The sequence below is a fragment of the Dipodomys merriami genome, unplaced genomic scaffold, assembly GCF_024711535.1.
Source record: "Dipodomys merriami isolate MVZ:Mamm:240054 unplaced genomic scaffold, mDipMer1.0.p SCAF_47, whole genome shotgun sequence".
In the NCBI taxonomy this organism is placed as follows: Eukaryota; Metazoa; Chordata; class Mammalia; order Rodentia; family Heteromyidae; genus Dipodomys; species Dipodomys merriami.
Genome location: NW_027206035.1, coordinates 12,316,055 through 12,334,356, shown reverse-complemented (window position 1 = coordinate 12,334,356; position 18,302 = coordinate 12,316,055). Strand labels below are relative to the sequence as shown.

Below are 18,302 nucleotides of genomic sequence, written 5' to 3'. Positions count from 1 at the left end.
CCTCGTCCCTGCCACAGCCCACAGCACCGCAGTGGACATACCAGCCTTAAAAGATTTTATTTTGAAAGGTGGTGATAAGCCACAAAAAATTCCTACCAGAATTTATGGGCCTTTACCTGAAGCAACATTTGGCCTATTGACCGGTAGATCCAGTCTTAATACAAAAGGAGTTTTAGTACATTTAGGAATTATTGATGCTGACTATATTGGGGAAATAAAAATTTTAATGTCAGCTTCTGCAGATAATTCCTTTAAAAAGGGAGAATGAATTGCTCAAATTTTGTTATTACCATAGATATCTATTGGAAAGTTATTTAAACCCCACATTGGGGGATTTGGAAGTATTAACCAACAAAAATGTGTTTGGACTACTCATATTACTAAAATGCACCTAAGATTAAGATTAATATTCAGGAAAAGATATTGACAGGACTAGTAGATACTGGCTAAGATATTACAATTATTAACACTCATGAATGGCCTAATCATTTATTATATAAAATAATCTCCTGTAATATTAAAGGAGTTAACAATACTCTTGTAAATTTTATAGGACAAGCAGTGTTGTATGTTTCTATAACCTCAGAAGATAGACAGACAGCTGTCCTTAAACCTTATATTATGGAAGTTCCAGTTAACATAATTGGTAGAGATGTACTGGAACAATGGGGAGCTCATATTCAATTTTAACATTTTTAGATGGAGCCCATATTGATATTATGGAAATCTGAGGAACCTCTTTGGATTGAGTAATGGCATTTATCGAAAGAAAAATTAGAAGCAGCTTATCAATTAGTTGAAGAACAGTTAACCAATGGACATATTGAGCCGTCTATGTCACCATGGAATTCTCCAATATTTGTTATTAAAAAGAAGTCAGGGAAATGGAGATTCCGGACTGATTTACGAGGAGTAAAGGCTTCCATGTACCCTATGGGAGCTTTACAACCTGGTTTACCATCGCCTGCAATGCTTCCTAAAAATTGGCCAATAATAGTAATAGATTTACAAGATTGCTTTTTTACCATTCCTGTACATGTAAAAAATTGTAACAGGCCGGGCGCTGGTGGCTCACGCCTGTAATCCTAGCTACTCAGGAGGCTGAGCTCTGAGGATCGCGGTTCAAAGCCAGCCCGGGCAGGAGAGACCGTGAGACTCCTATCGCCAATAATCCACCAGAAAACCAGAAGTGGTGCTGTAGCTCAAGTGGTAGAGTGCTCACCTTGAGCTGAAGAGCTGAGGGACAGCGCCCAGGCCCAGAGTTCAAGCCCCACGACCGACAAAAAAAAAAAAAAATTGTAACAGACTTGCCTTTTCTTTACCACAAATAAATCATCAAGGCCCTTATCAGCGCTTCCAATGGAAGGTGTTGCCCCAAGGAATGATGAATTTTCCAACTATGTGTTATATGTTGATAAGATATATGTTGATAAGGCCTTAAAATCTGTTAGACAAAAATGGCCTCACATTTATATTTTTCATTATATGAATGATATTTTAGTTGCAGAACCAAATATGACAGAATTAGAAATGGTGTTACAGTGCTTACCATCTATATTTAAAGAATTTGGATTAATAATAGCACCTGAAAAAATACAAAAAGACATGTTGGTAAAATATTTAGGATATGTTGTCTGTAGACAAACATTCGCACCTCAAAAAATATCTTTATGACGTGATCAATTACATATGTTAAATGATTTTCAAAAGTTCCTATGAGATATTAATTGGATGGAACTGGCCTTAAGAATTCCTACTTATCAATTACATAATTTGTTTTCATTGTTACAAGGGGAGCCTGATTTACATAGCAAAAGAACTTTAACTAAGGAAGCAGAAAGAGAAGTACAATTTGTAGAACAGAGAATAAAATAAATGGTTATACATCGAGTAACGCTAAGTCAACTCATAAATTTATATATTTTAGATACATGGAAACACCCAAAAGGAATTATAGGACAAAATGAGATACCATTAGAATGGATTTATACACTGCATAGATTTACAAAAAATATGCCTTATGAACAACAGTTGGCAATTATTATTCAACAGGCCAGGCAATGGGTATTCACCCTATCAGGGTATGATTTATTTGAAATTATCCTTCCTTTGCCAAAAGACCAAGTAAAATATTTGTTAAACATGTCTGAAATGCTATAAATTACATTAGTAAATTTTACTGGGCAATTTTCCTATCATTTTCCCAAAGGTAGATCGTGGAATTGCTTGCTTAAACAACAATTTGTATTTAATAATATAATTACCAAGGTCCCTATTTCCACTGCTCTTACTGTTTTTACAGATGGCTCCAAAACAAAAAGTGTTTATTGGACAACAAATACATATTGGGTTCAAACAACTACTTACTTTAGCATCAGTTCAACAAAATGAACTTTTTGCTATTATTAAGGTGTTACAAGATTTTGTGGGAGATGTTAATATTGATACTGATTCTGCCTATGCTGTAGGGGTTGTGACTAATATAGTCACTGCTGTTCCTTATTCATCTAAACCCCAGCTAAACCAATTATTTAAACAATTACAAGCATTACTGCAACAACATAAGGCCAAAGTGCTAACTCACACTAGGGCTCACTCTTCGTTACCTGGGTACCTTGTATATGGCGATAATCAGGTTGATAAATTAGTTTTGCTTCTGCTAAACAAGATCATGCTCATTTACATACAAATGCTGGCCATTTACATATGCATTATAAAATACCTTATTCTCAAGGTAAACAAATTATAAAAAGGTGCCCCATCTGCAGACCAATGCATTTGAGAGTTGTACCTGCTGGAGTAAATCCTCAGGATAACAACCTAAGGAGCTCTGGCAAATGGACATAATCCATGTACAAGCCTTTGGCCATTTTTCCTTTGTACATGTTACAATAGATACTTATTCCAAATTTGGGCTTTTGCCCTTACGGGAGAAACTGTTAACCATGTAATAGAACACTTATTGGAAGTTTTTGCCATTATGGGAGTGCCTGCCAAATAAAGACTGATATTGGATCAGCCTATAAAAGTATCAAATTTAAAAGATTTTGTGAACTTTATGATGTGGTACATATTACCGGAATAGAATATAACTCCCAAGACAATCCATTATTGAACGAGTTCATTGCACACTAAAACAACAAATCAAAAAATTAAAAAGGAGGAAAAGGTTGGATGAAGGTATGGATATTTTGTGGTTTTCCATGCAAAATCCTAAAATAATTTTACATCAAGCTCTTTTTGTTCTTAACGTTTTTAACTTACCACAAGGAGATATTTTACCTAGAGCTGAGCGCCATTTTGAACAAATATCACAAAAACCTTATTTAAATGCTCCTACATAGATTAAGATTACATTGAAAGCAGAATGGCAACTAGGAACATTACATAAGGGATGAGGATAGAGTTTTGTGTCTACACAGGATGGCAAACAATACTGTCTTCCTGCACAATGGATACAGACGCGGCCCAGTGAGGACAGCCCCATATCCTGCAACGAATCAGCCACCAGTTGAGGAAGAAGAAATCCCCACTGCCCACCTGGGGACAGGTAAAAAAGTTGACTGGAGAAGGACAGAAGATGTTACAATGCACTGGTAAACCTGTCATGGCTGAGAACTTGTTCTAGCCATGTGTGCCCTGCTTGCTGTAAACCCTGTCCATGCTAATGCTAATGTAAGTTATTCGGGCTTTTGTTCCTAACCCTCCTTTATTGGAACCTGTTGTTTGGGGAGACATGGATATAACCATCGATAATGTTCCTGCTGTTTAATCTCTCCTTGGAATAATTTGACATTTTGCAATAAGGATGATGGTAGCTTTTTAAATTTTACTTACTATACTCATCCCTTGCCTGTTTGTCTGGGGGCTCCTCCATGTTTAGTTATGAATTGGCAACATTGGGTTTTACCTGGGAAACGCACTTCCAATTCTACAACACAGCTGAAGCGATTAACTACTTGGTCCATAAATAGTAGCTGGGAAAGTGTCACCTTTGATGGCAAGTTATCCTTACCTATGTGTCCTGATTTTACTTATATTGATTTATAATATCAGCCTTTTGTGTGGCAAGAGTGTAGAGGGACATTTGGAAAAGTGTTCAATAATTTTATTAATTAGGGACCTTTTGGACAGTTTATTAACACATGTTAAGAATGGAATAGTACCAGATGTGATTTATCAAATGTTACTAGGATGCTGGAGATCGACTGATGGCTTAGGGAGATGGAGGCATTGCAGATGCATGCTGGGTTTCATGGCTGTACTCACTGCTTTTCAGACTCAATTTGGAAGGTCAGAGCAGTGCTGAAACCCGTGATGCTATCAAATGGATCGTTTTCAGGGACGTCGAACTCTGCATCCACTTATAATTTTACTTTGTACAAATCTTATGATGTTACTGCTTGTGTACCTCTGCCTTATGTATTTTTAGTGGGAAATTTTACATTTTCTCCTACTATTTCTTGTTTTAATTGTCGCCTATATTCTTTTTTTTATAATTTTATTTTATTTTATTTGTGAACATACTGTACAGAGGGGTTACAATTGCATGGGCAGGATAATGCGTATATTTCTTACCAAGCATTGCAGCCTCCTCCTTTGTTTACCCTTCACATCACTTCCCAGCCTCCCCTCCCCCCATCCCAATCCTTCTCCTTCCCCTCTCCCCCCCCCCCCCCCGCACCGACGTTGTAAAGCTCATTTTGGACATGACAACTTGTACTTCTCATTGTTGCAACAGGTCCACCTGTATCCTTAAAAAAACTGGGTTTTCCCCATCTCCTCCACAAGTTATACTGACATCAAATATAGTGAAAGCAGGGGTTATACTGTGGGGGAGGGACATACAAAGCAACAAAGAGATAATCTTATAAATGCATTAGAAACACATGCATGAAAGAAAAAAACATTAAAATACATATCTAAGGGTTCATTTTCCTGACATCACATTATCTGACCTTTTCTGCTTGACTCATAAATATACTAGATATTGCAAATAAGGGAAACCATGTGACCTATGTTTATTTGGGCCTGGCTTTCTTCACTTAATATAATTTTTTCCAAACCTTTCCATTTCCTAACAAACGGGGAAATGTCATTCTTTCTGATGGAGGCATAGAATTCCATTGTGTATATATATCACATTTTCTTGATCCATTCATCTACTGAGGGGCATCTGGGTTGGTTCCATATCTTAGCTATGGTAAATAATGCTGCAATAAACATAGTTGTGCTGGTAGCTTTAGTGTGGTCTTGTTTGTAAACATTTGGGTAAATGCCCAAAAGTGGGATTGCTGGGTCATAGGGGAGCTTTATGTGAAGTCTTTTGAGGAACCTCCATACTGATTTCCAAAGTGGTTGAACAAGTTTACATTCCCACCAACAATGAAGTAAGGTTCCTTTCTGTCCACATCCCCTCCAGCATCTGTTGTTGTTAGAGTTCTTGATTTTTTGCCGTTCTAACTGGAGTGAGGTGATATCTCAGTTGTTTTGATTTGCATTTCTTTTATGGCTAAGGATGTTGAACATTTCTTCATGTGTATATTGGCCATCCTTCTTTCTTCTTCAGAGAAGTTTCTCTTTAAGTCTTTCACCCACTTATTTATTGGGAAGTTGTTTCTTTGAGGATTTGTTGTTGGGTGGTTTAATTTTTTGAGTTCCAAGTATATTTTAGATATGAGACCCTTGTCTGTTGTATGGCTAGTAACGATCTTCTCCCAATCCGTGGGCTTTCTATTGATCTTGCTAGCTATGTCATTTGCCCTGCAGAAGCTCCTCAACTTTTTGCAATTCCATTTGTCCAAACTTTCTTTGATTTGTTGTGTTTCCGGGTCTTTATTAAGAAAATTTCAGCCTGAGCCAAGGAGACCTAGGGTTTCTCCTATTCCGTCCTGTAATATTTTCAGAATGTCCGCTTTGACTTCAAGGTCTTTGATCCATTTGGAGTTGATTCTGGTGCAGGGTGATATATAAGGATCTAGCTTTAGTTTTCTACATGTAGTTAACCAATTTTGCCAGCACCATTTACTGAAGGACTGTCTTTCTTCCATTCTATTGTTTTAGCTCCCTCATCTAAGATTAGATGGCTATAGGTCTGTAGGTTCATTTCTGGGATTCCAATTCTATTCCATTGGTCCTGAGGTCTGTTCTTGTGCCAATACCAAGCTGTTTTGATTACTAGGGCTTTATAGTAGAGTTTGAAATTTGGTATTGATATTCCTCCAGCAGTGTTCTTTCCATTGAGGAGCGTTTTTGCTATTCGGGGTCTTTTTTTGTTCCATATGAATTTTTGGATTGCCTCTTCTATTTCCTTGAAGAATGAGGTTGGAATTTTGATAGGTATTGCATTGAATTTGTAGATAGCCTTGGGAAGTATTGCCATTATCACGATGTTAATCTTTCCAATCCAGGAGCATGGGAGGTTTTGCCATTTTTCAAGTTCTGTGTTGATTTCCTTTTTCAAGATTTTAAAGTTTTCATCATAGAGGTCCTTCACTTCTTTGGTTAAGTTAATTCCTAGGTATTTTATTTTTTGTGGGGCTATTACAAATGGAGTTGCTTTCCTAATTTCAGCCACACTTTTCTCATTGTTGGCATACAGAAAAGCCATTGATTTTTGGGGGTTAACTTTATAACCTGCTACTTTACCAAAGTTTTGAATCAGCTTGAGTAATTTGGGAGTGGAGTCTATGGGATTCTTTAAATACAAGATCATGTCATCTGCAAAGAGGGAGAGTTTTATTACTTCTTTCCCTATTTGGATCCCCTTTATTTCTGCATCTTGTCTTATTGCTGTAGCTTGTCGCCTGTATTCTTGCATTAATTCCTCTCTTAATTTTAATGACAGTAATAGTACTATGATATTACAACAAAGAACTCATATTTGGCTACCTGTTAAATTAGGAAGAGAATGGTCCCAAAATCCTTTGGATAGTGTTGTTATTGAATTTTTTTACCAAACTACTAAAACGTACAAAGCGTATGATTGGAGCCATTATATGTGATCTTAAACTTAATTGCTATTACCACTGTTGCTGCAGTGTCTGGAATTGCCCTATACACTTCCTTACAAACTAAGCACTTTGTGGAAGAATGGCACTGGGATTCACATGAATTGTGGGTCTCACAGGTAGAAATTGATGCTCTAATATAAACACAGATTAATATTCTTAAACAGACAGTGGGATGGTTAGGAAAAATATTATTGGTTGTGGAAAAACAGTTATTATTAAAATGTGATTGGAATTTTACTACCTTTTGCATTACTAATATAAAATATAATAAATCTATACATGATTAGAATGTAATACAGTAGTATTTATCTGGAAATTCTACAGCTCCTCAATTGATTGCTCAGTTATAATTTAATGTACATGATATTTTTGGTAAACAATTTACAAATGATGATGCTTCTAATATTGCTGATGCATTTATTAAACAATTGGAAGGGTTGGATCCGAAAGAAATACAACATAGCATTTTAAATACTACTAGTAGTATGGGAATCATTATTGTTATTATTTTGTTTGCACTTGTACTGTTATATTTGATTTTTATGAAACCAATGCAAGCGTCTATGATAACGCTGTGGAAAGCTTTTCTTTTAAAACAAAAGAAAAAAGAATAAAGTTGTGAAGACTCAGGGTCTATGTTAAAGGGGCAGAATGATGCAGGCTCTGGCCTCAGGATTATCCGAGAGCTGTGTTTGAGTATTAAGAAAGCTCTTGGATGCCGGGCTAGAGAGGGAAAATTTTCTCTCTCCCTGTCTCAAAACACATGTCACAGACTCCTGGGAGCTGAGGAAGTAGCTCTTCTGCTTGCTTAAGCATAGATAATCAGCTGGTCAAGCATTTTCCTGATATTGAAGAAGTGGTTTGAGCTTGCTCTAAAATAGGTTAGATCATAAAATACCAAGACATTGTCTCATAGGTCAAGTAAAAATGTATCTGTTGAAATTTTTGTGTGAATGTCTTCTGACCAAATCTTGGCAAAGATCATGCTTGCTTGTCTTTAAATACCACTGACAATAAAGCACAGCATTCAGTGGCAATTGCTGTTTGCACTCTGCATCCCTTATGTCTTGGTGATTTCGTTACCCTTACCCAGGGACCCCAACGCAGTAGATGTTGACAAAAGCCCACTCGGGCAGGAAGGTTCCCTAGATTCTTATCTCCAATAAACTTCTCAGCAAAAGACAGACACAAGTGATCTGAGGTTGAAATAGTAGGGCACACGCCTTGAGAATAAATAGGCTCAGAGAGAGTGTCCAGTCCCAGAGTTCAAGCCCTAGGACAAACCAATAAAACAAAAACAAAAATAAAAACAAATCCCAAACCTAGCATTTTTCTCACTGTATACAGAGGAAGTAATTAAGGGAAATTGCTTCCTGTGTTACATACAGTTAGAAGAAAGAAGATGTCACACAATTATTCTCTTCATACCATGTTATATCAAAGCCTCAAAAAATTGCCCTTTTTCGGGCTGGGAAGGTGGCTCAGTGGCAGAGCGCTTGCCTTGCATGCCTGAGGCCCTGGGTTCAATTCCTCAGCACCACATAAGGAAAAAGAAAGATACCGGAAGTGGTGCTGTGGCTCAAGTGGTAGAGGGCTAGCCTTGAGCTGAAGAGCTGAGGGATAGCACCCAGGCCCAGAGATCAGGCCCCACTACCGGACCAAAAAAAATTGCCCTTTTTCTAAATTTATAAATTAATATCATCCATTTGTTGGCAACTCTCTCTACATTATTCACATTATAATTTTATACATGAAGTGTTGTAATTATCTATTAGCTGAGTTCTAATTATAACTCTTATGAAAGAATATTCTAGGCAAATAGAATGCAAGAAACATTTGTAAATTTGTCAATTAAACACTGTACTTAAAAAGAATTTTGTAAGTATCTTATAGAATATGAAATTACAAACAAAACCAAAGTATTTATTTTAAATCTAAACTCCAATTTAGCAAGATCTACATAGTCCTTCATTAGATTAACTTTGCTATTTCCCCAGGCTTAAGTTTTTGTAATCCTTCATCCTTTCCTTGGAATCAAACAGAGTGATGATTACTTACTTTTTCAAATTTTGGATGGGAATCATGATCCATTTTGCATCTAAGGTTCTGTAATGAAGAGTGCATTTAAAACACAACTGAGGATTATATATGAGTTGCACTTCAATAGGAAACTTGACTTCTCAAAACATAATGACAAAATTAGCCCAAACGTCCAACTTTGTATTCCTTTCTTGTTTGGTTTATTTTATTAAGACAAAAGTATACTACCTGGTCCAGGGAAGGTATCACTGTGTAATTCCACTATCTAATCTCCTATCTTAATCTCAGTGCTAGAATTCTAGCCTTGTATCACATTGCCCCTCCATAGATTCTTGGTTTATTTAATCTAGATACAGACTAGCAATTCTGAACTTCTCCAGTAATATTATGCACTGCACTGCTCAGAGTGTTCATGTACTCTTCAAAGATGTTCTAACATTTGACACAGGATATGAATATTTTCAGATGCACCTGCAGGAGTCTCTGATTCATTCCTCCATGGATCTGATCCTTTTAATAATGATTACTTGACTCTCTTACTATCTCTGGTCCCTATCTATGTAGTATTCTTAAACTTTTTTGAAGAAAGTTCACTTGAGGATTTTCTAACATTAAAAATTATCAATTGATTCTAGTCTTACTCAGGACATGTTTTCTATTGTTTTCTAACTTTTCCACATATTCTGAGAGTTGCTTCATATGTGTGTTTGTGCACATATAAGTGCCTCTGTATATATGTGTATGATTGCATGTATGTATGCAAAGCCTCAACATCTTATTCAGCAACCTTGCTCATGACTGGTATTCCAATAGTTGAGCCATTCTTCCAATCCAACTTTTGGCTGGTTAATTATATATAGTTTCTCAAAGACTGTTCTGCCCAGGCTGGATGCAAACTGAACTTCCCAGACTACTTTACATTCTTAGGTTGTATTGCTCCAGTAGTATCAAATTTTAAATTACAAATATTTTGTGAGTGAAAAGACTAAGGTGTAGCATAGATTTTTAACTAAAGAATTTATATAAAGATAGATGAACATGCACATTACATATGCTGAATGTACACTGTTAGAAATGTGATCCTAAGCTTGGTGGTGGTGAGATCTTCAGATAGGGTTAAAAGCCAGCCTGGACAGGAAAGTCCCAGAGACTCTTTTTCCAATTAACTACAAGAAAATTAAAAGTGGCACTGTGGCTCAAGTATAGAGCATTAGGCTTGAGCTGAATAGCAGAGGGACAGCTCCCAGCCCTGTGTTCAAGTGCCAAGACCACCACCAACAAAAAATATATAAGTAAAGGAAAGAAAATAAATGTGATCTTATCCACCAGTTGACGGCTAGTATAATCCCTGCTCTCTCAGGATGGACTTTTTTTCCAATTAAGTCCATGCTCTTATATCTGGTTTGCATTGGAAACAGAATTATGCTTCCATTCTACTGTCTACAAAGTTGCGTGATTAGCAAGCATGATTTAGAAAGGGAGTGGCCTCATACTTCGTGTTCCACGTAGGAGTAATGCTAAGTGACATCAACTGTATAGACGTCTCTTCAAAGAAGAAATATTAGATGTTTATTGGAAAGCTAGTATTTGACTTTTTTTATTGTGAGAATACCGTACACAGGAGTTACAATTACACAGGCAAGATAACGAGCACATTTCTTATCAAGCATTGTTGCCTCTTCTTTGTTTCCCCTTCCCTTCCATTCCCATACCCCCTCTCCCCTCACCCTATCCTCCCCCCCCCACCAAAGTTGTAAAGTTCGTTTTTCAACATAATGACTTGTACATCTCATTGTTGCAATGGGTCCACCTGTATCCCTAAACGATTTGTTTTTAGAGAATATGTACAGCAAAGATTCTATAACATAACTCAGCAAAAGCAGGTGCACTGAATCATTTTGGAATTAATTTTTTTGCTTGGGAAGATTATTGATCTTGTCGTTCTTTTTGGGAAAACTTAAAGTCATATTTCACTTTTTGTTGGTTGTGTGGCTTGAATTCTGATCCTGGGCAATGTCCCTCAGCTCTTCAGTTCAAGTTGAGCGCACTACCACTTTAGCTACAGCACCACTTCCGGGTTTCTGGTGGTTAATTGAAGATAAGGGTCTCGTGGACTTTCCTGACAAGGCTTGCTTTGAACCACAATCCTCTGGTCTTAACCTCCTGAGTAGCTAGGATTACAGGTGTAAACCACCAACACCCAGCTCATATTTGCATATATGTGCACTGAATGACACTGTGTAGACAAAGAATGGAATTTTTAACCAAATGATAACATAGTAGATTTTCAGAAAAATTGAGGTAGCAGTAAATATGTCCTCCTTTTCCATTTTGTTACATTAATGACTCATGAGCTATGGGACCCTTACATTAGCATCCTGTGACATCTGTATAGGTGTATTTAGTATCAGGAAATGTTCATAGAGAAATGTAGAAAGAATGAGATTTTTAGAAAACAAAGGAGATAAGGTATGAAAGAACAGCATAGAAGGAGATACATTTATCATGCAGAGATTAAGAACTAGCCTAAGAGATTTAGAATGCTAAAGGCAATGAGGAAAAGCCTACTTGACAACTAGCTCTTCAGTAACCAAAAATGGTTCTCTAGACCAGTTTCTGGTAAACTTAGTTACTATCATTTTTTCCTTCCATCTGGAGTTATTCCTTATTTTCTGTCACAACTATTAATTAGCTTCTGCCTTTTTGGTGCCAAAACTGACCAGAAAGTTTTCAAAATCACACTTAGACTATTTTCACTTTGTGATTAGCAGTGATGACACAAAATCCTGGAATCGTTGAATTTCCAGAATTAATCTTCACCTAACATCTAAGCACATTCCTGGCATTAATTGCTGTGACTTAATGAACAAACCTTTTTTCAACACAGTATCCTAACATAAGTAAAATACATGAATTAGGGGCTATAGTCAGGTGTCAGTATGAAAGGAGCAATTATATATTTCAAGTATGGGTTCTTTATTTTCCAATTACTCTTTTTTTGCCAGTTCAGGGGCTTAAACTCTGTGGTAGGGAATTATTCCTGAGCTTTTTATTTTCTCAAGGCTAGCACTCTACCACTTGAGGCACAGCATTCCTTTCAGTGTTTTTCTTTTTTATGTGTTACAGAGGAATTGAACCCAAGGTTTCATTCATGCTAGGCAATCACCATACCATGAAGCCACATTCCCAAGCCCTAAGAGAATTTCTTAAGAAGGCATTACATTTTCATTCCGTAAGTATGTATCATAAGTTTGTCCAGGTGCTAGAAAATGATGCAGAAAGCAATACAATATAATAAGTCCAGTAAGGCTGGATGGACAATGAATTTCACAGTCTAGCCAGGGCACAGTGGGTCTTACCTCAGGGAGCTGTTTCAACAGGCTAAGCGAGACAGCTCGTGACCCAGAGCCCACCTCCAGAATGAGAGGGTCACCGTGGATTCCAGCCATATGGGGATGCTGGCCCTCCTCCTCCAGTTTTGTGAAAAGAGAGAGAAAAGTCAGAATTACAATTAAGTCGGGTGGCGGTGGCTCAGAACTCTAATCCTAACTACACAGAAGGCTGATATATGAGGATCATGGTTCATAGCCAGCCCCGGCCGGAACATCTCTGAGACTCTTATTTCCAAAGAACCACCAGAAAACCAGAAGTGGTGCTGTGGGCTCAAGTGGTAGAGCACTAGCCTCTTGCTGAGGAGCTCAGGAACAGCGCCCATGCCTAGGGTTCAAGCCCCACAACTGACAAGAAGTGGACTTCCTACCACAAGAAGTGGATTGAATAGCACCCATTGTCCTTGGGAGGATGGTAATGAAGTCAGGACGAGTTTCCTGTGAAGTTAAAATGATAAGGAGATCACCTGACTTCTCTGTGCCTCGGTTTCCCCAGATGCAAAACTCAACACAGTGAAGCATCCCCTTCCTCATGGGGATAGGGTAATGATGAAAGAGAGCCATGTTTTGTTTCAAAATCCCCACCTGTTGCATGATTAATAACTGACCCCACCTGAGCCCTTTTCGGGTATCTTCCTGTCATTTGCTAACAGAATAGCCAAGAACCTTCTCTAAAGGCCACTCCCTCCATGCCAAGTCATGCTCCAGAGATTCCCTCTGTATAAATCCCTTGTTTCCTCAAAACTGTCCTGTGAAGAGAATGAGGTCTGATGGTTGTGGCCCTACCCAGAGCTTCACCTGTGGTCAAGAATCGGCTGCTGTGGACTAAATGTTTGGGATAATCCATCTAAATCGATGACTGAGCATGGTGCTACATGTCTACCATCCCAACTACAGAGGACCAGGTCTGGTGGAGCGGTAGAGCATACCTGTCCCAGATAGGAGGACCTCAATCCAGTCCAACCAGAATCATATATTGAGTCTCTGTTTCAGAAATGCACAAGGCAGAAAGGTGGCTCCTCAGAGCCAGCGTGAGGAAACAAGCAGGGGGTCATGGTGCCCCCAGAGGGGTGTCTGACCTCGGGTAGTGGTGATTTGGGTGCAGCCACTCACCTGTGCTGCTGGGAAAATCTGCTGGAGGCTGCTCCAGGTGGGGCAAGCATCAATGGCAGTGGCATTGCAAACAGATGGGCCAAGAGCAAAGAACCAGGGCCAGGGACCAGGTCAGTGCTTTAGGAGGGCTGGCAGGCAACTTTACCTGAGGTTTGAAATCCCACACCTGGGGAAGGGGGGAGGGAGCCAGGGTGTGGGCAGGCTTCTCAATTTCCTACTATAATCCAAAGTCGCTTGAGTCTCTTCCTCATCACTCAGCCACCTCTACCTTCCTCAACTGCTGGTAATGTTGTAAACTAACAGAGGGAATCCAGGTGCTACTGGGCATCACAGAATGTGGGCGTGGTCACCATTCTTGTATCCCATTGGTCAGAAAGAACCACGAAATAATGGGGGTGTGGCTGGATTTCTGTGATGCAAGCAGCATGGGTGGAGTCAAAAAGACAGCAGCTCCCGCAGCCCTTTTCCCAGGGACCAATTCAGTTGGAGACAAGAGGGTGACCTGCTTTATCTGGATGGCTGCACAGATTGTTGTGTATGTCTGTTTGTTACCAGACCCGGACCTTGAACTCAGGATCTGGGAACAGTCTGTGAGCTGCTTTTGCTCAAGGCTCGCCTTCCACACTGGAGCCCTGGGCTTCTGGCTTTGTTGGAACTGAAGTTGGACAGAGGTCTCAAGGACTTTCCTTCCTAGGATGACTTTGACCATGATCCTCCCATTACAGCCTTGTAAGTATCAAGGAGGACTGTTGAGAGCCACTGGTGCCTGCCTAATCATTGGTCTTGCTGATATTCTTGGACAGACCGGTGAGTACCCTATCCCCAGGTTGAAGTGTTGGGAGCTGGAGCCCACAGTTGGAATCCTGGTCCTGCCACCTCCAAATGGCAGGAGATTCTAAGGAACTCATTCCTATCCATATGAATACCAATGGAATGTGATGTATGTCCTGATTGAATGGGCAGTTCTTGAATGATTCTAGGATAAAATTATATACAATATATTATAGGACACTGATCGATTTTAGTTAATTCTTTATTAAGCATTTAAACAATCACATTCATAAAATTTAGACATAATAAAATACATAAGAATTGGGCCTCACATACTGCAAAAGTGCCATTTTTCTGCCAGGTCTGGGTTTGAAACTCATGGTCTTAGTAACTCTGTTGCACTGTGTGGGAATGGGAAGCTGGCCTCCTTGAAGTCAAGAAATTCCGGTCTGTTCCTTATGCCTAAAATAGATCCTCACCACTAGAAAATATCCTATTCATGTAGAATTTACATATATGATTTATATTTATATACATTGGTTGACTCCATATTGCATTCAGTATAGTTATTTTATTTTTTGTTTTATTCATGTATTGACCATTTATTTTATTGACTATTATGGAACATAAAACATTGATTACATTGATTACACAGGATATAGGTCTGCATATGTATTCCACTTCATACCTTACACCCAGAACTTTCAGAGAAAAGGAAAACATGTGTCACCATCATCTTCTTCCTCCACGATTCATTTTTGGTAGTGCTGGCATCTTAACTCAATGCCTACAAGCCTACAAGGCCCAATTCATGAATGGGTGAGTGTTAGCATGCCATCCTGGGGCAAATTGAGCTGACAGGGTGTTCCCAGGACCTCAGATCAAGCCCCAGGGGTTACCAAAATAAGAAAAGATTGACATGCAGATGGCAGTACGCTAATAAATATATATCTTTATAGAGTGTCAAAGATGTTAGATAAACTACATTCTTACCAATTCCTGGGTATTAATTGTGCCTCAATGTAGTTAATGTAATTAATGTAATGTAATTAATAAATTGTTTCCATTCTTAAACTATTAATGAAATCAATGTCCTGAATTTATTGCCTTCCTTTAAGTAATAATATTCTTTCAATGCTTCATAAAAATTAAATCAAATCAATCAGCCTCCTGAAATGATGCTGTCTAATTTTATAAAGCATCATCCATGATCAATTCATTCAACCCTGACATTGACAACATTCCATTGTTAATCCTGATAGTCTGGCAGCCTTCAGCAATGCAAGGTGAAGTACCCTTTGCAACAGTGTCATTCAAACCCATGATGGTCACCATGCAAAGGAAGAAAACGTAAAATGGCCATTTTTGTGCATTGCTTTCCCTTCAAGGCCTGGGGGTCTAGGATCCCAGGAGGAGCTATAGATCTAGTGGCTGTACCCCAGCCTAGGGTTATCAAAGCTGAGGCAGAGTTGCCATAACCTGAGTTCAAGCACCGTATTGAGAAAAGTAAAATAAAAAAATTAGCTCCCTGGCTTGCAATTCATGCTGTTTATTCTTCCAGGCTTTGGATTCGAACTCAGGATCTGGGTAAACCTGCAGCAATGGGGATGAAGATAAAAAAGTCAGGCCTGTTCACTAGTACTGAATTCAAGCCCCAGCTCTGGAAACATACTATTTATATACATTGTAAAGATAGGATATTTACTTACCTATAGATGTTCAACCATACATGTTTGCTGTGGTTGTTCTTGTATCTTTTGTTATATTCATTTATTTACCATCGATTGTACTATGATGAAACCCCTTCCATGTATTACATTGATGACATCCTTTCACAAAGCATATAGATTTATAAAAATGTTCTCCATCATACCAGGATTCTCAGGATCACCAAGGATATTCAGAGAAAAGGAAAACAAGTTTTACACTTCGCTTCTTACTCCACGATTCACTTGTTGGTAGTGCTGGGATCTTAACTCAGGGCCTAGTAGGACCAATTGGCCAATAGGTCAAGGTGAACACACTAACATGTGAGCTACTAATGAGCTAGGCCATTCCCAGGATCTGACAGTGATCACCAGGGTGGTCCACTACGGTCATGAATTCATAATTTAAACATACGATCTATATTGACATACGTGTGTGTACAACATCTTGTGTTCAGTGAATTTCTCCTTATTTTGTTTCTACTTTATGGAGGTATTGTGTATTTTACTAAGTAAGGTGACAGGTTTAACTGTGCTGACATGGAGGACAACCTGTTCCCATGGTTATAGGGTTGCCTATGAATTCCCCTTCCTAGTTGAGACTCAGGACTTACACAGGAGATGAAAATATTTAAAACAAATGGCTTCTGACATCAGGATGAATATTTTTGTGAGTGACGGGATTTGAACTGAGGTTTCAATAGCTCTGTTGCACTGAGGGGGAAGGGGAAGCTCACCATCCTTGAAGACTATAATGTCAGGCCTGGTACAGGGCCTGATTTAAAGCCCCAGGACTGAACAAAATAGCAAACGCACCTTTTTATTTTTTTATTTTTATTTAAATTTTATTTATTTTATTTGTGAACATATTGTATGGAGGGGTTACAATTACATGGGCAGGATAATGCGTACATTTCTTACCAAATATTGCAGCCTCCTCCTTTGTTTACCATAGACATCCCTTCCCAGCCTCCCCCCTCCCTCCCCAATCCCAATCCTTCTTCTCCTCCAAAACCGACATTGTAAAGCTCGTTTTGGACATGACAACTTGTACTTCTCATTGTTGCAACAGGTCCACCTGTATCCTTAAACGACTTGTTTTTCCCCATCTCCTCCACAAATTATACGGACATAAAATATAGTGAAAGCAGGGGTTATACTGTGGGGAAGGGCATACAAAGCAACAAAGAAATAATCTTATAAATGCGTTAGAAACACATGCATGAGAGAAAAAAACATTAAAATACATATCTAAGGGTTCATTTTCCTAACATTACATTATCTGACCTTTTCCGCTTGACTCATACAAATACTAGATATTGCAAATAAGGGAAACCATGGAGCCTGTGTTTCTTTGGGCCTGGCTTACTTCACTTGATATAATTTTTTCCAAGTTTATCCATTTCCTAACAAATGCGGCAATGTCATTCATTCTGATGGAGGCATAGAATTCCATTGTGTATATATACCACATTTTCAAGATCCATTCATCCATTGAGGGGCATCTGGGTTGGTTCCATATCTTAGCTATGGTAAATAATGCTGCAATAAGCATAGTTGAGCTGGTAGCTTTAGTGTGGTCTTCTTTGTAAGCATTTGGGTAAATGCTGAAAAGTGGGATTGCTGGGTCATAGGGGAGCTTTATGTGAAGTATTTTGAGGAACCTCCATAATGCTTTCCAAAGTGGTTGAACAAGTTTACATTCCCACCAACAATGAAGTAAGGTTCCCTTCTGTCCACATCCCCTCCAGCATCTGTTGTTGATAGAGTTCTTGATTTTTGCCATCCTAACTGGAATGAAGTGGTATCTCAATGTTGTTTTGATTTGCATTTCTTTTATGGCTAAGGATGTTGATCATTTCTTCATGGGTCTATTGGCCATCCTTCTTTCTTCTTCAGTGAAGTTTCTCATTAAGTCTTTCTCCGAGTTATTTATTGGGCAGTTGTTTCTTTGAGGATTTGTTGTTGGGGATTTAATTTTTTGAGTTCCAAGTATATTTTAGATATGAGACCCTTGTCCTTTGTATGGCTATTAAAGATTTTCTCCCAATCCGTGGGATTTCTATTAATCTTGCTAGCTATACCCTTTGCCATGCAGAAGCTCTGCAACTTTATGCAATCCCATTTGTCCAACCTTTCTTTGATTTGTTGTGTTTCCGGGTCTCTATTCAGAAAATTTTGGCCTGAGACAAGGAGACCTACGGTTTCTGCTATTCCATCCCATAATGTTTTCAGAGTGTCTGCTTTGACTTCGAGGTTTTTGATCCATT

General features: G+C 38.6%; 1 long non-coding RNA gene across 1 annotated transcript in view; it reads right to left on the bottom strand.

Moving 5' to 3' along the window:
• LOC138808704 (uncharacterized) overlaps positions 1 to 12,500 on the bottom strand; it is a 28,665-nt gene extending 16,165 nt beyond the window's left edge. Inside the window, exons 1-2 of the long non-coding RNA XR_011366584.1 lie at positions 12,413 to 12,500; positions 9,072 to 9,119 (exon numbers count right to left, since the gene is read on the bottom strand). This is a non-coding gene — a long non-coding RNA (uncharacterized lncRNA). The remainder of the gene's footprint in view (positions 1 to 9,071; positions 9,120 to 12,412) is intronic.
• Positions 12,501 to 18,302: the final 5,802 nt, after the last annotated feature.